This window comes from Manis pentadactyla, chromosome 3 (assembly GCF_030020395.1).
Source record: "Manis pentadactyla isolate mManPen7 chromosome 3, mManPen7.hap1, whole genome shotgun sequence".
Classification (NCBI taxonomy): domain Eukaryota; kingdom Metazoa; phylum Chordata; class Mammalia; order Pholidota; family Manidae; genus Manis; species Manis pentadactyla.
Genome location: NC_080021.1, coordinates 99,203,945 through 99,229,669, shown reverse-complemented (window position 1 = coordinate 99,229,669; position 25,725 = coordinate 99,203,945). Strand labels below are relative to the sequence as shown.

General features: G+C 40.9%; 1 long non-coding RNA gene across 1 annotated transcript; it reads left to right on the top strand.

Moving 5' to 3' along the window:
• The first annotated feature begins 511 nt into the window (after positions 1–511).
• On the top strand, positions 512–25,196 carry LOC118923828 (uncharacterized). The gene is made up of 3 exons (XR_005029343.2): positions 512–657; positions 15,964–16,089; positions 24,659–25,196. It is a non-coding gene; the product is annotated as an uncharacterized LOC118923828 (long non-coding RNA).
• The last annotated feature ends 529 nt before the right edge of the window (positions 25,197–25,725 follow it).

Genomic DNA, 25,725 nt, shown 5'->3' with positions numbered 1-25,725 from the left:
CTCTCATATTCCCTTTAACCTTTCCAAGTTTTTCCTCTTTTTATAGCATTTGTCATCTTCCAAAAGATTCAAAATATGTCTCATTTTGTACATTAGCTATGTTTGCTCCCCTCACTGGAATATATGTTCTATGGGGACTTATCTGTTTTATTGATTGATGTATCTCAGTTGCCTAGAAACCTGCCTCCTTATGGTAGATGCTCAGTAAATATGTCGAGCAAACACATGACATGGTCACATATTCTGAGTGAATTTGTATACCTTTAGAAGCATGGTTACACTGAAATTGATAAATAAGTTACCTATCAACATCTGTTAGTTGACACTTGTTCCTTTTGTTTCCTGGTTTTTAAGTAGCTGAGAGAGAATTACTGAGGTGGCAATTTTATTGCCTACAGAAATGCAACATTTGCGTCCAGGTGACAGGTGTGTCCTCTTTGTGGGTGTTCACAGCTTAGACTTCAGGTGCTAATGACTGGGAATGAACGGGGAAAGCAAGACCTAGGATGGGACTTGAAGAGCTCAAGTTTAGGGAAGTGAAGGCCAGAGGAAGAACACTCCTGGCAGGATGCTTTGTGAGCAGAGACACAGCAGAGAAAATAGTGTTGGTGAGAAGAGCAGTTCATGGATCATGGAGAGCTAAGATGGAACAGAAAGGTGGGACTGGGTGCTGAGAACTGGGGAAGCTGGGCAGAGGAGTTTTGATATTCTGTGGTGAGCCATGAGGAGATGGGGGTGGCCAGGTGAAAGCTTATATTAGGAGAGTCAGGTAGCTGCTATGCCTAGGCTGACCTGCAAAGTGCCACCAGAGAAGGTCAGAGAAACCTGCTGCAAAGTTGCTACTCACAAGCCAGTTAAAGTCTGAACAAGGTGCTAGTAAAGGGTAATCTGAAGGAGATTTTGAAAGAAATGGGAGTTTTTCCATTTTTTTCATAAGATTTTATGAAAAATTTCAAACACAGAAACATGTAAAATATAGTATGTCACTGTATATGTGTGTGTGTGTGTGTGTGTGTGTGTGTGTGTGTGTGTGTGTGTGTGACACACTTATCACCTAGATTCAAGAGCTGGAACAACAGAATTTCAGTTGGGTTTTATTTCATTTACCAAGATCCTATGGTAGTGGGCCAGTAGGTGCATTCTATATACAGAAGAATCTTTTTATAATTATTACAATAGGACCTGAAATTCAAAATATGATCATATCTCTCATTCTAATTTAAGTAGAGTCAAGACCATCCTAGCATTTTTAGTGTTTTAGTCTTTGACTGTGAACCTGCATGTGAAGTCACAATTCATTAAATTAATGAGGACGGCTATGCGATGCTGTTGGCTCAGTGCATCTGTGATTGTAATCTTGCCAGCAAAATAGTTTGTAAATGTTCATGTTAGCAGTGTTCAGATGAAAAATATTGTTCTGTTCCTCTCTAAAGAAAACGAAAGCTTTTGTGGTTAATATTTTATGCCAACCATTCTCTGAGGATGAAAGGCACCTTCATGCTTTACCATTTTAACTTCTCGTGGAAAAAAAAAGTACAAGAGTGAAGTATGACAGTAAATATCCATGGTACTGATCAGTCAGATGTGTAGTTTTTTGTTTTTTTTTTTTAATTTCCAGGGTTGTCCTCTCCCCAACCTCTGTGTCGGGTTGTTTGTAGTGCTGCTTCTCTGTCTGTGCTTCAGTCCTACTCTGTGTCACTCTCTGTGTCTATCAGTTTTTAGGCTGGAGAGATGCCAGATTCTGTCAACTTTGTCTCTCACCAATTCCCTTGTGGGGGACTTGCTAAAATGCCAGTTCAGTAAGTTCAAATGGTTCCAGCATTCCTGATTTAAATCCATAGCTACCTCAGACTCACTAGGATCACATAGCATGATAATGAGGTCCTTTGAATTCTGTGTGGAATGAAGCTGCCCTGGAAGGGGACTCAAGAGAAATGACCTGGTGCTGTTTTGGAGCCACAGGTAATCAATCACGTTACGATGAGGTTCCTAAGTTAGTTCCCACAGTGCTTGTCCTCAGGTCCATGTAGCCCTGATTCTGAGGGGTGCAGTAGTGGTGTGGGCTCCCACACTGTGTTGGAATAGATTGTTGGGGCTGCCCTGCTAACCGAGCTATGTGGGACTCTTGGGTCAGACATTCAGTCACCTCTGGAGGTAGAGGGCAGGAGGAGAGAGTTGAGGACATTCTCTCTCTTAGCACCTTGGGAAGAAGCTCCATCATCTCAGTGGTCAACTCTGTCTAACTCCTGAAGACCGTGTTCTTGTTTTTTTCCCCTTTCTTTTAAAAGTCATTTTTACTTGCATAAGTAATACATGAATATATTCTCATCATAAAAGAGAATTCCATAGAGATAAAGACAAAAATTCCCCTTAATTCTCCAATGCCCAACCTACTTTCTTCCCCAGATAGTCACTATTGTCATCTTGGCATATAAATCTGTCCAAGTTTTCTTCTTTGCATTTGCATGATCATATTTACTTAGAGAAATATATGGTTTTGTGTGTGCATTTACATAAGGAAAGTCATGCTTTCTGTAGTATTCTGCAGCTTGCAACTTTCATTGAACAATATGTCTATGAGACCTGTCCATAAGATCACTTATGTGGTCTTTTCCATATGAGTTTACTTCATTCTTTTTTGACTACTATATTATATTCCATGGATGTGCCAAAATTTAACCGGTCTCCCTAATGATGGCTGTTAAAGTTGGTTGCAATTTTTTTTTCTATTTTAAACACTGCTGTAATGAACATTATTTGCTTCTTTGTGCATACATGTGATGAACTTTCTAGGACAGATGGAAACTGGGACAAATACCTGAAGCAAATTCCTGGCTGAAAGGCATGGACATTTCATAAAGATAAAACTGCCAAACTGCCATCCTCCAAAAATTTTACCAGTATACCACCAGTAGGTAGGAGAGAGTCCATTTCTCCACCTTGGCCATGGACAATCTGAAATTTTTTTTACCATTCTGTTTTGTAAAAACATAGCAACTTACTGTGTATTATAATTTATATTTCCATGAGAGTCAGCGGAAGTTGAACAAATTTATTAGTCTCACGCCCTCCATCCTCTTCTTTTTCTCATTAAGATGGCTTTGACATGCATTAATTACAGAAAGATGTGTGTTATCAGAATGGGTTGAAATGGAGATACTTCTGTCTGTGTCCTGGCCCCTCGTTCTGGGTATGGTATCAGTGTTTGGTGTCTGGACTGTGGTGGTACCAGGGGTCCTGCCAGCAATCTAAAATGGTTTGGAAAGCTTGCAGCTATTAATCAGTAAATGTGATGATTTTTAATGAAGAATTCTCTTTTACTTTTGAGGCTTTGTGATGCCAAGTTAGGTTTTACTGGTCACCCCTATGCCTTTCACAAGGCCTGATTCTAAACTACAGTCAGCTGGTCATCTAAAACTGGTTCCCGTTCATCCCCTTCTGGATTTCTTTGGGCTTTGCTGAGGTCTCATGATCAGAGCAGATCTAAGGGCTGTGTTCTCTCAGGTATGTTTGATCCTGGCACTTAGCACTCCCTCTGGGTGGATGTGTTCGCATGCCCTCACTCTTTGATTGCTAATACACATGTTTTAAACTTTACCAAGACCATTCCCACCAACCACAAACATTCTAGAATCTACCTGAGGTCTCTACCCACAACCAGCAGAAGGCTTGAAAAACCCCTTGGGCCTGCAGGCATGGGTGGGGCTGCCAGTAACAGCTGCTCTGTTTTGTTCCCCTTGCTGTCTCCTCTCCACCAGTCACTGTTCTCTGCTGGCCACACCCTTGCTGCTTGCCCTGTGCCCCCTTCCTCCCCAGTTCAGCTCTTTACCCCCAACTTCCTCCCTCCAGTCTCCTCTGCCTGCCAGGAGATTGACTCAGTATCTCCCAAGAGCCCCAGGCAGTGTCTGCAGTTGAGTCTAAGCGTCCCTAGGAAACCCAGAACCGCTACTCCTGTGTGCTATTTTTTGGCTCCCCACCCACGGACATCGGCCAGATGGATGTGTGAGTGCCCAGTCACTGTTGGGTTTTCAGGTTTCCATCTGCTGTTGCTGTGGCCTGAACCTGTTTGTCCAGGTAAACACTGGCTACCGTCACCTGGTAGAGTCTTCAAAAGCTACAGAAAGATACTGACCAGTTTTTTTTGAAATTCTCTTTATACAATACTTAGCCCAGAACCATAAAAAACTAGATACTTAATAAAAGCTTCCTTGTGGTATATACTACAGGAAATTATTTATTTAATTATGTATTTCTTGGAGTTCCATGGATGTCTCTCTTGAACTGGGTAGAAGGTAGGTGGAGTAGGGTTGGACTGATGGAAATCATTTTTAAAAACTTTTTCCAGGGGTTGAATTGCTAATTTTCATATGCATGATTCCTTAGAGGGTCTGACTGGATGTGTAGTTCTGGAAATGTAAGTTGTACTTACAAAGCCAGGTCACATTTGGTCCCAAAGTGAGCAGAGTGCACAGATCTGAACAAACATGAGTGAAGTCAGCCCGTTCTTACCCTCAAGTTCCTGCAGTTCTGCTTTGGAGACTCGTCATCTCAAACCAAATAAAAGATGTGGGCAAGGTGTCTTTCCCCATCCCTGTGTCCCACAGACTCTCTCATGCCTTTATATGGCCAGGGCACCTTGCTTTATGTCAGATTTTTCTTTTTAAGCATTACAAAGAATTGTTAAAATATACAGAGTTGAAAGAACTTCTTAAAAAGCATGATACATAATTTATTGGGGAGGGGTGACTGTATATATTGTTTTATTTGAAGACTAGATAAATGTTTTAGAGGAGGAATATAGGATTTGGATCAGGAAAGGTATGGGTTTTTATTTTTTGTTATTTGTTTACATTAGGAATCTTAGCCTTTCTAAGCTTTAGATTTCTCACAATAAAACAGGCATCACAGTATTTTGTAAAAGCCCAAGTAGACTAATAGATTACATCTTGAAGCTTTACATTCTTCCTCACAAGGCAACACCAGAATGTCAGCCTGACAATTACACTGGGCCTGTTTGGCAAGACCTAGGTCTGGGATTGAGATGTTCTAATCCTGGCCGGCCCAGTGACTCATTCTGTGACACGGAGACAGTCTCTTCCGAGTTGTAAGATGGAATCATAACACCAGCAAGGATGCTGCCTACCGTCCCGAGCAACCCAGAAGAAAAAATTGCTGCATGCATGCAGAACAGAAAGTGAGCCCCATGTCTAAAAGGTTTGCCCCCAGACTGCCTGTCACAATTAAAAAATAGCACTCAGGACTTCCTGCCTCATGGTCTAGTGCCCAGGCCAGATGTTTGCTGAGAGGAAGTAGAAGGTACCAGCTTCAAGAAATTGTCATCTCTTGAAGCTGCTGGATTGGCCTGGCATCAGGGGACTTTCCCTGGCTGCTTTATGAAGACGGTTTCTTCCTGGCTCCATGAATAACCTCATGGGAAGGACCAGGAACACTGCCACTAGGGAGCTGGATCTTGGCAGGAGCTCATGCCCCAGGGCCACAGCTCACCCCCTGCTGCGTTCGCACGCCTGAGACTTCCTGGGCCTGTCCATCCTTGAGGAAGGTGCGTTTCCAGAAGGACACTTTGGGGCCTGGAAGTATCAGGGCCCTGCTTGAGCCTGTTGTGAACAGAGTTAGAGGAGGGACACAAATCGGGAGAGAGGGAGACACCGAGAGTGACAGAGACTGAGGGAGAGGTGTGTGATGGGGGTGTAAGAAAAAAAAAAAAAGAAGAGGCCAGGAGAAAGAAAGTGGGCTCTTCTGTGTCATTTAACTTGAGTTTTATTTCAAGATTCTTTTCCTGCTGCTTTGTTCCAGGCACTTCTTTGCCTTTGCTTCTTGATGTTCTGACTGCTTACATTGGTGTCTGGTCCCGGAGTGAGCTTTGCCTGTGGTTTTCCACTTTTGCTGCATTGAGCCAGGCTTTTCTTTTTCTTTCTTTCTTTTTTTTGTCCTCCTGCTGGTTCCTGCTATTTTCAGAACATACCTTAGAGACAGCACTCTTCTCAGGATTGGGTGAAAAGCCCTATTTTTTATAAAAGCATATTTTTCTTTTCTTTTAAAAACCCTGTCTCTCCCTCCAGTTTCTCTAAATCTCATTGTTCATTTCCTCTTACACTGATGTCTTCCTTTCCCCTCACTGAGAGTTGGTTTTGCTGTCACAGATTTACTGAGATACCCTACGAGTCACCCATTTCCAGTGCACAGTTCAGATGGGTTCGTAGATTCACAGGATTGTGTAGTCATCGCCACAAGCAATTTGAGATCATCTTCATTACCCAAAAATACACCCCGTGCCCATTAGCAGGCACTCTTCTCCCCCTCCCGTACCCCCTTGCAACCAACCACCAGTCTACTTTCTGTCCCTGGGGATTTCCTATTCCAGACACTCCATGGAAATGTAATATCTAGCCTATGTATAGTATTTAGTCTTTTGTAACTGGCCCTTTCACTTAGCCCAGGGTCTTCACGCACACTGTGGTGCAGCATGGGCCAGCGCCTCGTTCTTCTTCATTGCCCACGCCCACAGAGTTCCTGTGTTGGCGTGGCCCTAGTAAGGGTGAGGCAAGAAGAGTCAGATGCGGGGGACAGGAGCTAATATCATGCAGAAAAGAATGTGCAGTGATAGATTATTGAAATAAAAGGTGGAGCCTTTGCCAGAAATAGTGCTGAAATCATGTGGAGGAGTATGCAATACTCTCTGGCGGAAGATAGGACAAAGTCTCCATAATTCAGGCAGGGTCCAGTCTAGAAAATTTCCCCATGCAAGTCTCAGTGCTCCCAAAGACCCTCGCTTGTCCCTTCCTCCCTTTTTTCCTTGGGCTTTCTGCAGAAGGAGCAGCAGCATCTTGCTTAGAATGGTAGGCCTGGGAGGCCGTACTTAGTGTGGTACGCCCAGGAGGCTCTACCCAGGCTTGGGTATTTCAGTTCCAGTCTTGATCAAGAAGGAAGGAAAAAGGAGGGAGGTAATTTCTCTTTTGGGAATTTGAAAGGGCCCAAATGGGAAAGCATTAGACAATAGCTAGATCGAGTTGGCTGTTTAAAATAAAAAAAAATCTGTATCAAGTCAGGAGGAGATGACAAAAGGCCCAAGACATGGATAGGAAAGAATTTGGAGACTAATTGGCATCCATGAGCTCCCCACTCATGGAGCTCTCAGCACCTGGGAGGAACAACATTAAAGAAGAATTAATTTGTAATTACAGTAAGTTTTAGGAAGACTGTAATGGTGAAAAAGTGAAAATGTATTACAGGGCACCCTGCCTGGATTGGAGAATTGTTCTGTTTCTGATGAGCCAGACTTTGTTTCTGGGTCAGACTTCTGATGCCTGGTCTTTCTTTAAATTGACTTTTCAGCCTTCTTGCAAAGAAACCTCTCTGTCCAACCCACCATTTTTCCAGACCTACCTACATATGTTCCATCATGTGACATGGTCATAGTCTGGACTCAGGCTGAGATCCCTATTGTGTATGTGTCAGGAATTTAAAGTTTTCACTTTTCCCTTTCTTTTTATTGTGGGAAAAATACACAACACAAAAGCTGCTATCTTAACCATTTTTATGTGTACAGTTCAGTGGCATTAAGTATGTTCATATTGTTATGCAAGTATCACCACCATCCATCTCCTCAATTTTTTCATCTTTCCAGATGAAAACTCTGTTTTAAGTCTTCTAAACTATACACTCCACAGTTCCTTCTCCCCCAGCCCCTGATAACCCCATTCTGCATTCTGTCTCTATGCCTGTGACTATTCAGGTACCTCATATAAGTGGAATCAGACAGTATTTGTCCTTTTGTGACTGGTTTATGTCACATAGCGTAATTTCTTTAAGGCTCATTCATGTTGTAGCACATGTGAGAAATGTGTGTGTGTGCTTAATTCTAAGTATTTACAAGGCCTCTTCCCCACTATATTCCTAAGATTAGGATTCCTGCAGGAAACACATGGTTTTTGATAGTGACATGGATATTGAGCAGAATTTAATGGAGGAACTATTTATAAGGGTGCCCCCAGGTTTAAGGAAACCAACAAGGGGTGGTAAAGCCCCCCAGAACTAGCAACAATAAAGGGCTGTTTCCACTTCGAGGCCTGAAGGAGCAAGGGGAGACACCAGAATCTGAATGGTGTAGCTGGAGGTAGGGCAGTCAGGAGCTGAGCTTTGGGATCCAGAGGGCAAGGTTGGCCTTCCTGGGTGCAGAGCATGGCAGGAAAGGATTGAAATTGAATCTGAAGGAGCAAATACTTTATCTAGTATACATGCCTCCCACAGGGAGTTAAGTGTGGGATAAATATGGATGGAAGAGAGCAGGATGGGCAGAGAGAGAGGCAGAGTGGGAGAGAGAGAGAGAGAGAGAGAGAGAGAGAGAGAGAGAAGGAAACTCTAGAGAAAGTAGAGATTTGGTGGTTCCTATGAGGAATGCTGGGAAGAAACGTTAGAGGAGATGTCTAAAGAGGATTTACTGTGTGAAGGCCTAAAACACCCTCTCAGTGTCCTAACGGGAGCTTTAGTAGAGATGCACTTTATTTTCAAGGCTTTTACAGGATTTTGAATGTACTGTGTTGGAACATAGTTAAGAATGAGAAAGTCCAGTATTACCTGGTGTGGGAGGCAAAATAATGGACCACAACCATGGTCACCTCCCAATCCCCAGAACCTGTATGTTTGTTTACATGGAACTGGAGAATAAATTCAGACAGAATTAAGGTTGCTAATCAACAGATCTTGAAACAAGATTATCCTGGGCTATCTGGTTGGGCCCATTATAATCTTAGGGTCCTTAAATCTGTAATTGGGAGATAAGGAGAGTCAGTGTCAGAGTGGTGCCATGTGAGAAAGACCTGATCAGCCATTCCTGGTTTTGAAGATGGAAGAGCCATGAGCCAGGAAATGCAGCAGCCTCCAGAAGCTGGGAAAGCCCTTGCCATCCCCTGATGTTAGCCCAGGAAGACCACTTCCAGACTTCTAAACTCCAGGACTGTAAGATAATATATTTGTGCTGTGTAAGCCACTAAAATTATAGCAATTTGTTACAGCAGCAATAAGACTGATATACTTAGGTTTTCTATGAGTTTGGAACAATGTTAGCTAAATTTTGGATTAAAAATATGAAGCTGTTTATAATTACCTTTAGTATTGTATTTAAAGTTAAACCTGTAAACTTTACTTGTGAGGGCTTTGATTAAACTACTCTACAACCTCACACTAGCTAAGGAGCACACGAGGTAAGCAGGGGCCTGGCCCTTATGCCTGCCTTCAGTGCTGCAGGAGCTGTGTTATTTTTTGTATTTTGATTCTTGTGTAGCTGCTCTAGTCCTGATTCCCTGATCAATAGAGTGTCCGTGCTTCTCATGTTGTGTCTTCATTGGTCTCCTGGGAAAGACCAGCACCATGGCCCACTTCTGAGTCCCCACACTCTGTTTCTAGGCTCTCCCTATAGGCAGCTCAATGTCCAGTCCATCTTGCAAAGCTCTTGCTGTTCTTTGTGGCCTCTTTTTTTCCTGCATGAACTCTGATTTCAGTCTATTGGACATGCAGACACAGCAGACTCATGGTGGGAAAGATGAAAAGGCTGGCTTTCTTTTCAGAATAAATCCTCCACTCTCTGGCACCTGCAACAGGTATGCCTCTCGACATCAGCGTTTGCATGACTGCAAGAGTCACTTTCAGGCACAGCTGGAAGACTACTGAGAGGTTCAACAACTAAGGAGAACTTAGCAATATTTAATAAGACAACATCAAATGGGTCTCACTAGTTGACATCTACATGTCTTGAAAGCAGGGCTGCATTCCCTTTGATCCAGAAATACAGCTTAGATTCATTTATTCTGAGGAAGCACCCCCCAAAATGTAAAGCAACATATGAAATAATATATCGTGGAATTTCTTATGAAGGCAAAATATTAAAAATACAACCAACATTCCTGTCATTAAGAGATTGGTTGACTCAGTCATGGAATAGCTAAGTAATGGAGTATTATACAGCCATAACAAAGAATGACAGAATCTCTGTGAACTGATATGAAAGAATTTCTAAGCTATATTGTTAAGTGAAAAAAGCAATGTGGAAAGACCATCTAAAGCATGTTACTTTTGTATTTAAAATAAAGGTGGTGGTTGGAATAAGAATTTATGTCTGTATATATGATGCTGGGGTTCTTATTTGCAGAGTCGAAGAATGAACTTAGCAAAGACTCAAGGTAGGAGAGCCAGGGTGAGGCTTTTATTTAGAGAGAAAGTGAGAAGACAGAGCTCCTGGCTCATGCCAGGAGAGGACAAGAGAGCCCATGGATGTGCACTGTCTAAGGGTTTTAAAGGCTGTTGGGAATGTGGTAAAGGGCTTAGGGGTGTGGACTTGTTAAGTGGTCCCTGAATATTTAAAATTAACTTAACACAAGAAATTTACTGCTGTGATTTTTCCCTGAGATACTAGGTCTTGGTCTGGGAGCTTTCAAACAAGACCGCCTGCCCAGCCCCCAAGGTGGGTTGAGCTATTGTCTGTTTGATAAGAGTAAGTTAAGAATCTTACTTCTTAAATTCCTGGGTATTAAAATGCAATCTTGTCTTTAAGGTGGAATCCTTCCTGCCTTTTACTATGTTGTTTATGGCAGGGCTTGCTTGCCATTATTAATTGCCCAGATTGCAAATCACCTCATCAGGTCTAAAGGAGGAAAGACAGTACATAGGCCTGGGCCTTTTAGCATGCTAAAGTGAATCTTACACGTGATTACAAATGCATAGCATAAAAAAAAACATGGGCTACTTTCCTTTATCTGGGGAACATTAACTGACTGATCTTACTGAAGAATGACTCCAGAGCTTAATGTTTAACACTGAGTTTTGGTAGGGGGTTTCCTTGCATGTAGTTACATTGTTCTGACTGTAATTATCCTGCCTTGCTTTTTTTCAGAGGCCCTCACCCTACTCTGACTACGCCCATGATCCCTTTCTCATATCTGTGTATCTGCTTGTTTGCATAAGAATCACAGGAAAGATAAACCAGAAACAAGGAAAATGATTACCTATATGACACAGGTGTGAACAGAGTAGAAAAGAATAGGGAGAGAGTGAGAGTGACACTTCTCTTAGCATCTTTTTTATGCAGTTTTGAATTTTGAACCATGTAAATGTTTTAATTATTCAAAAAATTAAGTCAAAGAGGATTTTTAAAAATCCTAAAGTTGAATGCAGACAGAAACAAATGAATCTAAGTGGTTAGCAAGTTGATGGCATAACAATATGGAGATAAGAATTACTTATCTTTTGAACCCTGTGCTCTGACTGGTCGGGTATATTCTAAGAGAAAAAGACCTGTAGGAGCCTTATGAATTTGGTTTGTGATGGATAGTACTGTTAGTTTCATCACACTGTTAGGTGTTGTAGGACATGGCAAATGAGTAAATATATTGATTGCATGGGGCAACCTAAGGCTTTCAATGTAGAAGGAGGGAGATAATATGCAATGAAGAGATGTTGTTCTCCTGAATTAGAATTGGGCATTTTCTAGCTCTATCCACCATCAAAGATAAAGTGGAACATTAGTTAAAGCTGTGAAAACAGATTTTATTCAGGAATTGCTGACAATAGAGATAAGAGCTGAGCTGCCTTCTGATTTGCAGAGTAACTGGGTGTTTTAAAGGGAGAGTGAAAGAGTCAGGAGACAAAGGGTGCTCAAGTGAAAATGTACAAGGGCTGGTCAGTGTGGGTGTGATCAGGCTAGTGTATATGTAGCTAGCGTGATGGAAGGTAGGCTCCTACCCTCCCACAGATTGGGAGACAGGGACCCTTTCCTTCTTGATGATTACATTTCAAAGGAATGGCTTTCAGGGCCTTCATGAAGATAACTACTGAGTTGTAGGGTATGTATAGACATCTCAAAGGGACAGGGGAATGATTCACAATTATAAGCCCTTTTTAGTGAATGCTGTAAGAAAAGTTGGTCAGGGATATCTCAGGTGTTCTCTGGATCAAATAATAAGTTCCCTGGCACTGTTGAGCTTCCCAGGCAGGCATATAAAGGAGGGGCTGGGGTCACCCTAGGGATATGGCTTATGCTGCTTGAAGCCACACTAGAGTTTGGCTGTCTCTTAGTGTGGAAGTTTGGATGGAGTTGTTATGTGCAGTTCTCACCACTGAAAGTGCCTTGAAGCAATATCACCCCAGAACCAATGGACACATTGGAACTTAGATTTTGGCTTCTAAATACCATTTCCCTCTAAAAGGAACCAGATTTTGTGTACTTTCGATACCATGAGATTGCTACAATCTTATTTTACACTCAAAGTTGGGAATTAATGGTACATGGCTTACATTTCTGGTTTGAGTAAGATGGAGTGAGGAATGGACCAGGAAGATGTGGTAGCAGAGGCAGGGCACCTGAAAGGGTGAAGTTAGTGTGGAGCTTGTTTCACATGGGGACCTCAGCTCTCTCAGCCCTGTGGGCTCTGCACTCCCCAAAAGACCTACTGCTGGCTGGCCTCAAAATGTCAGAAGCAGCTCTAAGTCCAGAGGTGGAATTGGGCATACTTGAACCTAGCACGTCCTAGAGACCCTTAGTTTCCCCTTGGCTCCTGTAAAATGAAAGCTGTGCTTCTACCATCATCTCCAATTTAAAAGTAGAGTCAAAGATTTCAGTTAAAATATGACTTTAAACTGTTTGGACTGAAATGCATGCATTCCTTTATTCAAAGCCCTTGTCTACTGACTGGTTGCATTTTGACTTTTGCAGGTCTTTGCCAGATAAAATGCATGGTAATAGAGTAGGCCTTATTCCTTATCAACCAACAAAATCTTAGAGTTATGCATCCAAAGTCCAAAAATGTACAAGCAATAGAGCTGAATATAAGAGTAATAAATATGACTAAGTAAACTGAAAGTTATCATTTATGTGTAAAGATGAAACAAAAACAAGACCAATCTCAGCCGTAATTAATAAGATCCAAAGATGAGACATGGAAACAGCTAAGGAAAAAAAAAGAGGAAAGAAATACGTTTTTAACTACTGGGTTGAGCGCTTCTTGACCATCATTTTAGGAAGATATAAAATTGTTTATTCTGAGTTATACCAGACTCCTGAGATGCCCTTTTGCCAGGGGTTTGTTACAAACAACACTTGTTTAAGATGTGTAAAGCCTAAGACATTATTTATCCCCACAGTCCACAAACACATTATTCAGGACAGGAAATTTACATTCATTGAATGACTATGTTGAAAACACAATCCGTGAAAGAATGGGAAAACCTTTTTTCTTTGTATGGAATTAAGTTGTTGGAAGGAAGCCAAGGAAGTGACCCATCTCACCTCCTGTTTCTGGCTGGACAAACCTTAAATCGCTGATAGTTGTTAATCAAATTGTTTTGGGTCTCAGGTATTATGGGTTAGTTAATATATTTCTTAGCCACAATTTTTTCATATTTCCATAAGGAAATGAGATACAGTGCCATTACATAGATTGTAAATCTATTTTACTTTTTATTGAAACTAGCGGAAGAATTTCCTTTGTATCATCTATTTGAACAGTAGTTTGGCTCCTAGTGTGTGCAGGCTTGTGTTGATTTGCAGTATCTTTATTTAAGTAACTTCTTTCCAACCAAGTCAAGGCAGAGAATAAATGTTTTATTTCTTTTTTATTTTTCAGAATGTAGTGGACTTTTTGCTTTACCTCACAGACTCTTGGTTTCCGCATCTGTAAAATATAAGCACTTACTGTTAAGAGTCCCATGTATACTTTACATACTTTATACTTTATGCACATGTGTATAGATGAAAGAAATTTGTAAATAGTAAAGTGATAGAAGAATGCCAGCCTCTTGGCTTTAAATTCAACGTATGGGGCTGAATATTTTTTCCTAAATCTAGGCTAGGGTAAGTTTGTACTTAAAAGAAAATGTATCAAACTTGAGTCGGAAGAGTGGAAAGTGGAGATGTTAAACAGACAATGGAATATACAGTTCTTAGACTCAGGACAGAGGTCTGAGCTGGAGAGAAGAGATTTAGGAGTTACCAGCCTGTCTATGGCAGTTGAAGACAAAGGTGTGGATTAGGTTATGTAAGGAGAGTGTAGATGAGCAGATGATCTGGGACTGACACCAACTAGCACCAGCTATTTAAGGCAGAGGTCTTCAAACTGGGATACAGGTCTCCTGGTGAAGGCTTCTTAAGGGAGCCCATTTCCAATCTTTCTTCAGTGTTCTAAGAAAGTGCCTGTGTGAGGCTGGAGGCAGCAACTGCTTCTTTCTTACCCGTACACATTTGCTTTTCTTTTACTTTCCAAAAGAAAGCCACACCATTCATAGCTCCTGTTGAATTATCCTAGAGGGTAAAAAACCTCTGGGGCGTCAGACACAGGGGCAACTGGAGATGTTGCTGCTAGTTCTGAGCAACTGAATGACCCTAGTGACTAAATAGCAGCCCCTTTGCCAGCCAGTGGTCTCCAGCTGTTTCTCCAGGCTTACATCTGTAAAAGTGAAAAGCAGGAATAGAAATGATACTGAACCCTGTCTCATTCTAGTGACAAGTAATATTTACCAACAGACGACTAGGGGAAAATACCTCTAGTTCCATAAATTAAGAGATGCATTTCTTTGTTAATCCACTTGGGCTGCTATAACAAATACCACAGGCTGGGTGGCTTATAAACAGCAGAAATTTATTTCTTAGTTCTGAAGGCTGGAAGTCCAGGATCAAGGTGCAGGCAGAGTCTGGTCTGGTGAGAGCTTGCTTTCTGGCTCATAGATTGCACCTTCTCCCTGGGTCCTCACCTGGTGGGAGGGGTGAGGGAGCTCTCTGGGGTCTCTTTATGAGAACACTAATCCCATTCATGAGGGCTCATCCCCTTCCGAAAGCCCCACCTCCTACTGCCATCACCTTGGGGGTTAAGATGTCAACATGTGAACTTGAGGGGACACAAACCTTCAGATCATAGGGATTTCCAGTAAAAATTCGTTTTTTAAGGCAAAACTAGTGATAGAAACCAGATCAGTGGCTGCCTGAGGTCACAGGTAAGAGTTGGAGATTGCTTGCAATGAGGCAAGAGGGAATTTTTTGGAGTTACGGAAATGTTTTGTTACCATGATTTTGATTGTGGTGTTGGTTACATAACTGAACAAAATTGTCCAAATTCATCAAAATGTACACTTCAGATGGGTGAATTTTATTTATTTTCGGTGTAAATTATACCTCAGTACAGCTGGGGAAATGTTTACTTTCCTGTTTAATAATTATTTATCAAGTTTATAATATTTTTGTTTTGATCAATAATGTACCAATAATCATTGTAATGACAACTCAACACAGAAGAGATCTTTAACATTTAGAGGCTTATGGCTATGGAAAAGAGAGCAAATTTTAATTTGTACTTTTTTTCCAAAGAAGAAGTAAGGGAGTAATCAATAAAAGGATGTAACAGAAAAAATATATTCAGGTTAAATTCTTGGAAAAGGATATATGATATCAAAGGGAAAACGAAATCATGCAAAATGCCAACTGTTAAAGAAGAGGTTGTCCAAATATTTTAAAATATGGAAGATAGTGGGTTATAATAAAATTCCATGTTTTGTAGATTCCATTAGATTTATTTAAAACAATGAAAAAGTTTCATTTAAAAATATTGATATTAATATACTAGAAAATTTATTCTTTACAACTATTTAGACTTGAAACATTTTAAAGATGTCAACTTAAAAATGTACATGGAGAGTACATAATCTTTCAAACTACTTTTAGGGATAAAAAGGAAAAGAAAAACATTGGTTTAGGGATGGGCAGAACAAAGAGGACTTAGAAGAATAATTAGACAGAAAGGAGGAAAACTTGGACAGCACATTCACAGAATTCAAGGAGGGGAAATTGTTCTCTGCTTCAGAAAGGCTCAAGCAAGGCAGGGGCCATGGGTGATCCGCTGAGTCTTTAATCCCCAAAGGTGTGTGTTAGTCGGATATATATTCACTTTTTCTTTGCTTAACCAGGTAGTTTGAGGTTGGAGCTGAACAATTCCATTGTCCCTCTGGGAGCCCGAGAAGAGCTGAATTATTTGAGAGCGGAGGGAAAAGACTCCAAGGAGACTGCAGAGTTGGGAGGCACTAGTTGGCAAGGTGAGAGCTCCCTACAGAGGTATGAAGGCATTGGACCCCAAGGCTTTCAGAGCAGTGAGGCCTGGGGCCTCTGCCCTTTGCGCCTCTGGGCAGGTGCAGTGTCCACCTAGGGGCCACCAGGTTTTCTTATCAAGGAAGCCACCACTGTGCCCTGCTTAGGACAGAAGGAGGACACTTGTCTCCTAGGGAAGTGAATGGGCTGGAAAAGAAGCATGTCACTCTGGGCTCTTCAAACCAATGTCCACCCCTGCCCCCCGCCCCCAAGTGTTCCGTGCTGTCCAAACCTCTGTTGAATCTGGCGTAACTCAAGACATGGAAAGAAAACTCAAATAATAGCTGAGATGGGATTTCTTTCTTACCCAGTGAGAAAGGGAGCTTAAAAGCATTAATTTTTAGAAGGGGAAATGTATAAATATAACTCCTTAAAAATCTGCATATTGTTGACCTATACCCTGAAAACTACAAGACACTCTTAAGAAAAATTAAACAGGACACTAATAAATGGAAATTCATCCCATGCTCTTGGCTAGGAAGAATTAATATTGTCAAAATGGCCATCCTCCCTAAAGCAATCTACAGATTCAGTGCAATTCCTATGAAAATACCTACAGCATTCTTCAGTGAACTAGAGCAAATAGTTATTCATATGGAATGACAAAAGACCCCGAATAGCCAAAGGAATCCTGAGAAGGAAGAATAAAGCAGGGGGAATTATGCTCTCTGACTTCAAGCTCTACTACAAAGCCACAGTAATCAAGACAATTTGGTACTGGCACAAGAACAGATTAGTATAGGATAAAGGAGCCATGGGTATACAATGGGGAAATGACAGCCTCTTCAACAGCTGGTGTTGGCAAAACTGGACAGCTACATGTAAGAGAATGAAACTGGATCATTGTCTAACCCCATACACAAAAGTAAACTCAAAATGGATCAAAGACCTGAATGTAAATCATGAAACCATAAAACTCTTAGAAAGAAATATAGGCAAAAATCTCTTGGACATAAACATGAGCAACTTCTTCATGAACATATCTCCCCGGGCAAGGGAAACAAAAGCAAAAATGAACAAGTAGGACTATATCAAACTAAAAAGCTTCTGTACAGCAAAGGACACCATCAGTAGAACAAAAAGGTATCCTACAGTATGGGAGAATATATTCATAAGTGACATGTCTGATAAGGGGTTGACATCCAAATTATATAAAGAGCTCATGCACCTCAACAAACTAAAAGCAAATAAGCCAATTAAAAAATGGGCAGAGGAACTGAAGAGTCACTTCTCCAAAGAAGAAATTCAGATGGCCAACAGGCACATGAAAAGATGCTCCACATTGCTAATCATCAGAGAAATGCGAATTAAAACCACAATGAGATATCACCTCACACCAGTTAGGATGGCCAACATCCAAAAGACAATAGCAAATGTTGGCGAGGATGTGGAGAAAGGGGAACCCTCCTACACTGCTAGTGAGAAGGTAAACTAGTTCAACCATTGTGGAAAGCAGTATGGAGGTTCCTCAAAAATCTCAAAATAGAAATAGCATTTGACCCAGGAATTCCACTCCTAGGAATTTCCCCTGAGAATGCAGCAGCCCAGTTTGAAAAAGACATATGCTCCCCTATGTTTATTGCAGCACTATTTACAATAGCCAAGAAATGGAAGCAACCTAAGTGTCCATCAGTAGATGAATGGATAGAGAAGATGTGGTACATATACACAATGGAATATTTTTCAGCCATCTGAAGAAAAGAAATCCTACCATTTGCAACAACATGGATGGAGCTAGAGGGTATTATGCTCAGTGAAATAAGCCAGGTGGAGAAAGACAAGTATCAAATGATTTCACTCATGTGTGGAGTATAAGAACAAAGCAAAAACTGAAGGAACAAAACAGCAGCAGACTTACAGAACCCAAGAATGGACTAACAGTTACTAAAGGGAAAGGAATTGGGGAGGATGGGTGGGAAGGGAGGGATAAGGGAGAAAAAGGGGCATTATGATTAGCACACATAATGTAGTTGAGGGGGACATGGGAAAGGCAGTATCTACAGAGAAGATAAGTAATGATTCTATAACATCTTACTACACTAATGGGTAATGACTGTAATGGGGTATGTAGGGGGGGACTTAATAATGGGGGAGTCTAGTAATCATAATGTTGTTCAAGTAATTGTACATTAATGATACAAATAAATAAATAAATAAATAAGAAAAGAAATCTGCATGTTGTTGCATATTAAAAGCCACTCCATGTGGACTGAAAAGTGTTTCAAGGGATTTGACAGCTAGAAGGTCATGTGTGCAGTTTCAGCAGAGCGTGGGCAAGATCTAGACTTTACGGAATAGGGGATGAGTGAGAGGTCAACAAGTGGGGAAAATACATGTAGACTGCCAGTCGAAGAAAACAGGCTATGAACAGGAGGGGAGATAAAGAGTAAATAAAGGGGGGATTCTGCTATGAGGTGCTGACAACAGTCTTGCAACATGCATTTTGCTACTGTTGCTCTGTTGTCCGGCTTGGCATCTTTTTGTTGTTTCCTTGGTATTTATAAAGGTGATTGTTGGGTAAAGTGATCTCCTGCAGTAGATGAACCCCCAAATCTCAGTGGCTTCATACAATTAAGTTTTATTTCTCAAGGGGAAACCCAATTGGGTATTCCTACTGGGCGGTCATATTCTCTAGCAGCAAAGAAATGACACCTAGCGTGAGATGGCAAGAATGAGTTCAGCTTAGCCATGTGAGGAGGGGGAGGAGGGATTCCAGGCAGAGGGAAGCTAAAGATGTGAAAAGTCACAGCAACTGGACTCCTAGGTGAGTCTGGTTAAAATGCTGAGTGGGTGGAAAGAGACCAGATTTGTAATGGATCTTTGTAACAATATTCTGAGGGCAGTGAGAAGTATCTGCTGGGAATATCGCTGGGCTTTTTCTGCCTAGTGTGTGCCTCCTGTGTTCAAGTAATGGCACTTCTGCATTTTAGGGAACTGTTCTACCTTCTGTTCTAACCTTGTGGCTCTAGTGAAACTTCCAATCACAGAACCTAAATTCTTACCACAGATGTGAGGATGTTAACTAAGCTAAGACAATCAAAGCCCTTTCTGAGAATTTTTTGTATTTAACTGGAACTATAGACAAAGGAGGTAACTTGTCCAAGGTCACGTAGAAGTGGTAGAAGCTCGTTAGTCTGTCTCCTCGCTCACCCTCTGAGCCTTTGCATTCTGCCCTCTCTCTTCTCCCACTATATTTATTAATGCCATTTCGAAAGTGCCAGTGTTTATCAGTGAAGTCTCCAGGAACCTAAGAAAGAGTTTTTGTCAATGTTGGGGTGTCAGGATTAAGGGAAAAGTAATAATGAGGTGTTGGCAGTAGTGATACTCTTACTGTATTAGCCAGGCTAAGCCAGATTTTGCTGCACTAACAAGTAACTCCAAAATTTCAGTGGCCAAAAATAAGAATTTATTTTTGTTCATGTTATATTTCTATAGCAGGACAGCTGTGAGTTTCTGCTTACATTGTTTTATAATCCAGACTGATGGAGTAGCTACTGTCTGGAGTATTGCTGGTTGTTGGGGCAGAACCTGTAATGAAGTGTTGTGCACACAAGTTATATAGGTCAATTCTGTTTACAACCCATTAGTCAGGAGGACTCTGCCCAGCCCAAAGAGCCCAGGAGGCAATCCTACCATATGTCCAGAAGGTGGAGAACTGGAAATATTTATTGAACAGAACTAATAACTGTCACACCCACTGAGAAAACACCAAGGAGACATGAAACTCAGGTAACAGAGTTAAGTTCACCATTGTCCGCATCTTGTCCTCGTAGAGAGCATCTTCTCTCAGAGATGAGGCAGACAGGAATCCCTTAGATTTGTGTTACGTATCTCCTGTGTATTTTAAAAATTATATTCTAAGTTTTTGCTTAAAATGCCTTTTTAGATTACCTTTATTATTAATTTTTTGAGGAAGGCTAGCAATGACTCGAAGGTTAAATGAAGGCTTCAGTACTGCTGTCATAAATGACATTCCCCATAATTATGTCTTAATAATAATTTCATATGTATATGCTCTGTTTACTCAAATGCACAGGTTACACACTACCCAAATAAGTACACAATGTAGAAGGCTTATCACTAGCTTTTATCCACAATATCAACTGCTATTTTGAGTCTGTCTACCAGTGCAGATTTTGTTATATTTTAGTCCATTGATATGATGAAAATGAAAAGAGGATTCCTGTATTGATTTGCTTCTTTGTTCCAAATTTTGCAACATAGAAAAAGGTGGATATTAACATTTTCTTTGTCAAAAAGAGTATATTTGCTGTTCTTGAAGATATGGCTTGATGCTGGTGTCACACTTATCTGCAATTAGTCATTCTTCAACTGAGTGCGTATTCCCAGCATCTTGACAATAATGTCACATTAGAGTCTTTATTTGAAGAGAATAGATTATACAGATTATAGCTATTGCTTCCTCCTCATCAGCAGAGCCTGCCACTTTATCCTAGAAAAAAATGAAATTGCTGTTACACAGTTTACACTTTTCAAAGCTCTGTTAGTTGCTCTTCAGTCCCTGTTTATTGCTCCTTCTTTCATTTGGAAATGAATTATTTCATAGTTTATCTTAGTGTCTCCCAGGTGGAAAAGCTAAATCTACATTATGCAATTATGAAAGCTGTCTTTTGTTTTTCTGTTTTAAAAATGGTTTTTTCCAGTCTTAGGCACATCTTGCATTATATCCACGCAATAATTGTTGTGACCTTGTATTATATACCAGTGCTCTCCTTGAAGCTGTTACTGCTGGATAGTGTAAATATGAACAAGTAACATGTAACAAAACTCAGGCACATGTTGAAAAGATGCTCCACATTGCTAATCATCAGGGAAAAGCAAATTAAAACCACAGTGAGATATCACCTCACACCAGTTAGGACGGCCAACATCCAAAAGACAAGCAACAACAAATGCTGGTGAGGATGCCGAGAAAGGGGAACCCTCCTACACTGCTGGTGGGAATGTAAATTAGTTCAACCATTGCAGAAAGCAATATGGAGGTTCCTCATAAAGCTCAAAATAGAAATACCATTTGACCCAGGAATTCCACTCCTAGGAATTTACCTGAAGAAAAGAAGATCACAGATTCAAAAAGACAGATGCACCCCTATGTTTATTGCAGCACTATTTACAACAGCCAAGATATGGAAGTAACCTAAGTGTCCATCAGTAGATGAATGGATAAAGAAGAGGTGGTACATATACACAATGGAATACTATTCAGCCATAAGAAGAAAACAAATCCTACCATTTGCAACAACACAGATGGAGCTAGAGGGTATTATGCTCAGTGAAATAAGCCAGGCAAAGGAAGACAAGTACCAAATGATTTCCCTTGCTTGTGGAGTATAACGACAAAGCAAAACTGAAGTAACAAAACAGCAGCAGACTCACAGACTTCAAGAAAGGACTTGTGGTTATCAAAGGGGAGGGGTTGGGGAGGGTGGGCGAGGAGGGAGGGAGAAGGCAATTAAGGGGCATTATAATTAGCAATCACAATATAGGTAGGTCACAGGGAAGGCAGTACAGCACGAAGAAGACAAGTAATGACCTATCTAGCATCTTACTATGTTTATGGACAGTGACTGCAATGCAGTGGGAGGGGACTTGATAATACGGGTGAATGTTGAAACCACAATGTTGCTCATGTGAAACCTTCACAAGATTGTATATCAATGATACCTTAATTTAAAAAAAATTCAGGCACATGTTTTGAGTCTTTGCCTGGACACCAGCAGGCATTAGGTTATGGTAAAAAAGGATTAGTCCAGAGTTTCTCCAGATTGGGAAAGGACTGGCCATCTAGCCCTAAAGTCAGTCATTCCTTTATTTGATCAGTCAGTCGATCATTAACTGAAGTTTGTTTTGAAGCCCAAAATAGGCAGGTAAATGACATGGCACAGTGTGAGGGATAGCTGTATGCAATAAAACGAGAAATAGATTGGAGGTAAAGGAAATATTTGTAGTAATCTAAATCCAGTGGTAGTGGGAATGATGAGGAGGGAATAGATTCAGGAGTTCTGCACAGGTAGAATCTGCACTTGCTGACCTGTTAGCTATGGGGAGGGATGAGAAATGTCACTAAAGAGGATGCCCAGGTAGTTTGCTAGGGCAACAAGGTGGGTGGTGCCATTCACTGAGGATGAGCACCGAAGGGAGAATGGGATTGTGTGTGTGTGTGTGTGATTTTTTTTCATTTTTTTAAATTTTGGTATTATTAATCTACAATTACATGAAGAACATTATGTTTACTAGGCTCCCCCCTTCACCAAGTCCCCCCCACATACCCCTTCACAGTCACTGTCCATCAGCATAGTAAGATGCTGTAAAATCACTACTTGTCTTCTCTGTGTTGCACAGCCCTCCCCGTGCCCCCCACACTATACATGCTAATCATAAGGCCCCCTTTCTTTTTCCCTCCCCTCTCCCTCCCTTCCCACCCATTCTCCCCAGTCCCTTTCCCTTTGGTAACTGTTAGTCCATTCTTGGGTTCTGTGATTCTGCTGCTGTTTTGTTCCTTCAGTTTTCCTTTGTTCTTATAGTCCACAAGCAAGGGAAATCATTTGGTACTTGTCTTTCTCCACCTGGCTTATTACACTGAGCATAATACTCTCTAGCTCTATCCATGTTGTTGCAAATGGTAGGATCTGTTTTTTTCTTATGGCTGAGTAATATTCCATTGTGTATATGTACCACATCTTCTTTATCCATTCATCTACTGATGGACATTTAGGTTGCTTCCATATCTTGGCTATTGTAAATAGTGCAGCGATAAACATAGGGGTGCATCTGTCTTTTTCAAACTGGGCTGCTGCATTCTTAGGGTAAATTCGTAGGAGTGGAATTCCTGGATCAAATGGTATTTCTATTTTGAGTTTTTTGAGGAACCTCCATACTGCTTTCCACAATGGTTGAACTAATTTACAGTCCCACTGGCGTGTGTGTGATTTTAAGTTAACAGTAGAGGGGTTACTGAGAGGGATATGATGAGTTATTATTTGGGTCTGGAAATAAGCAAAAAGTTCAATTACTTAATAAGTTTTTATTGTGCACCTGGGCTCTTGCTGTAAGTGTGGCAAATTGACAATTTCTATACAAGTAATAGTTAAAACTATGATGTGGGTGAATCAAATGAGGACTGTAGGTGGAATGAGAATAGCTCTCTCTCTCCTGTATCTTCAACCTCTCTCCTGCTCCTGGACGCTTCTATCAGCAGTGAAACATGCTCTCTTTTCCCACCTGGGAAAACTTCCCTGTACTCCTCAACCCCTCCATTTCCTTTCCCCATCCAACCATCTCCAGCCTGCTTTTGCCATTCCACTGAACTTGCTCTTGCTAAGGCAGGAGGGCTTTCTCTGTTGCCACATCTAAAGAGCATTCCAGTTTTCTGGCCTCAGAATGTCAGGATGGGGCAGCATTCCCAGAGGGCCTCACTGCTCCTTCCTGTGGCTTTGAATTAGGAGAGTATTTTGTCTAACTATTTGTCTACTCTGTGTCACCTGTCATATGCCCTATCTGAGCACTGAAGCAATACTGTTTATGCCTCTGTGTCTCAGTGTCTGCTGGGAAAACATCCCTTTCAGTCCCCTGCAGCCTGTCTTGCAGTTGGGTTCAGACTTAGTCTGAGAGCCTGGGCTATAGGTTAGACCCTGGCTATCCTCTTCCTCTTCCCTCCAGCCCCTGCTATGTCCCTGTCTTATCCCCTTAGAGCAGCACACATACTCCTTAGAGACTGTTCCTCCAGTGAAAATTCCTATACCAATGCCTATTAACATGTCCAGATGTGCATTTCAAAAAATGCAAAGGGCTTTAGAGGAAAGGAGATTTTAAAAGTAATACGTGCTCACTGTAGAGATCATTCAGAATATGTAAAAATGTATAAATAAAATTTCCAGTAGCAATTACCCATAAATCATCACTCTTAACTCTTTCAATAATTTCTTTTCCTCTTGGGTCTATGTATTTCACATCTATTTTATTTACAAATAAGATTATACTGTACATTCAGTTTTTAAAAGGCCAGATGGAGGTATATTTCCATTCTTAATAAATATAAATGGACAAGTTTTTAAGGGAATTCTATTCTGTTAGATGGGTTCCTCCATTTTAACCAGTTCTTTATGTTAGACAGGTAGGTAGCTTCCAATTCTTTATATTGTAAACAAGTCTGTGATAAATAGCCTTATCCATGGATCTTTATGGGTTTTTTGTGTATGCATGAGTTATTTCCTTGGGAAAGACTCTTAGAATGTAAATTACTACATCAAAACATTTACATTATAACATCTAATATTTATTGCTAAAATGAGCTTTAGTTAAATTCCTCCAATTTACACTCTTGCTAGCAAAGTATAGGAGTGTCCATATCACTATATTCTCAACATACTCTACGTGTTTTAAAGTCTTTGTCAATATGATAGATGAATAATTACATCATATTGGCCTCAACTTAGATTTGATTGATTTATGAAGGTGAACAGATGTGTATTGATGATCTGTGTTTCTGTTTCTCAGGAACTTCCTTGTCATGGACATTGGTGGCTGCCCAGTTTTCTTCTGGAGTTCTCACATTAAGACTCTAAATCCATCAGAACAGAACAACAGCAGTGATTACTGTTATTGGCGTGAAATTGATTACCAAATGATTTGTTGTCAAACCTGCATCAGAACCACTTGGAGTCCTTGACAAAATGTGGCATCTGGGCACCCCCTTAACCTACCAAATCAGTCTGTGGGGATGATGTCCCAGAAGCAGCATTTTTCAAAAGCTTTAGGTGAGATTACTGACTATGGGGTGTTCTCTCTCTCAGGGCTGCAAGGCCTTTCCCCTTTAAGACAATTGGAATTGTCTATTGGCAACCTGCTGGAGCAGGCATGGAACTCTTTATTGGCGCAGAGAATTATGCTATCTGTAAGGGTAACTCATTAAGTACAATGACTTTATCTGATTAACAAGTTAATATAAGTTCTGTGAGGGCAGGAACTGTATGTGTGATCATACTACAGTGTGTCATTCGTAGTTGGTGCATCTGAGGGCTTAATAAATATTGGTTGGATTAATAAACTCCTCTTTTCTCTTTTTTTTAAAAGATTTTATTTTTTAGAGCAGTTTTAAGTTCACGGCAAAACTGAGTGCAAGGTACAGAGATTTCCTATCTACCCGCTGTCCTCACCACCTGTACAGCCTCCCCCACCACGAACATCCTCCCCCTGATGTGCCATCTGTTACAGTCGATGAACCTAAGTATGCTGGCACGTTGTCATCACCCAGAGTCCCCAGTTTACATTAGGGGGCCACTCTTGGTGGTGTCCAGTCTATGGGTTTGACTGGATCCATCATTATACAAAGTAGCTTCACTGTCCTAAAAAAACCTCTGTGCTCTGCCTATTCATTCTTCCCTCCCCTAGCCCCCGACAAACATGATCTTTTTTACTGTCTCCATTGATTTGCTTTTTCCAGAATATCCATTAGTTGGGATCATACAGTATGTGACTTTTATTTTTTTTTAGAAGTTTTCTTTTAAGCAGTAAACCTAACTTCTTAAGGTAGCCGTTTCACTTCTCAGACAATGAAAAGCTAC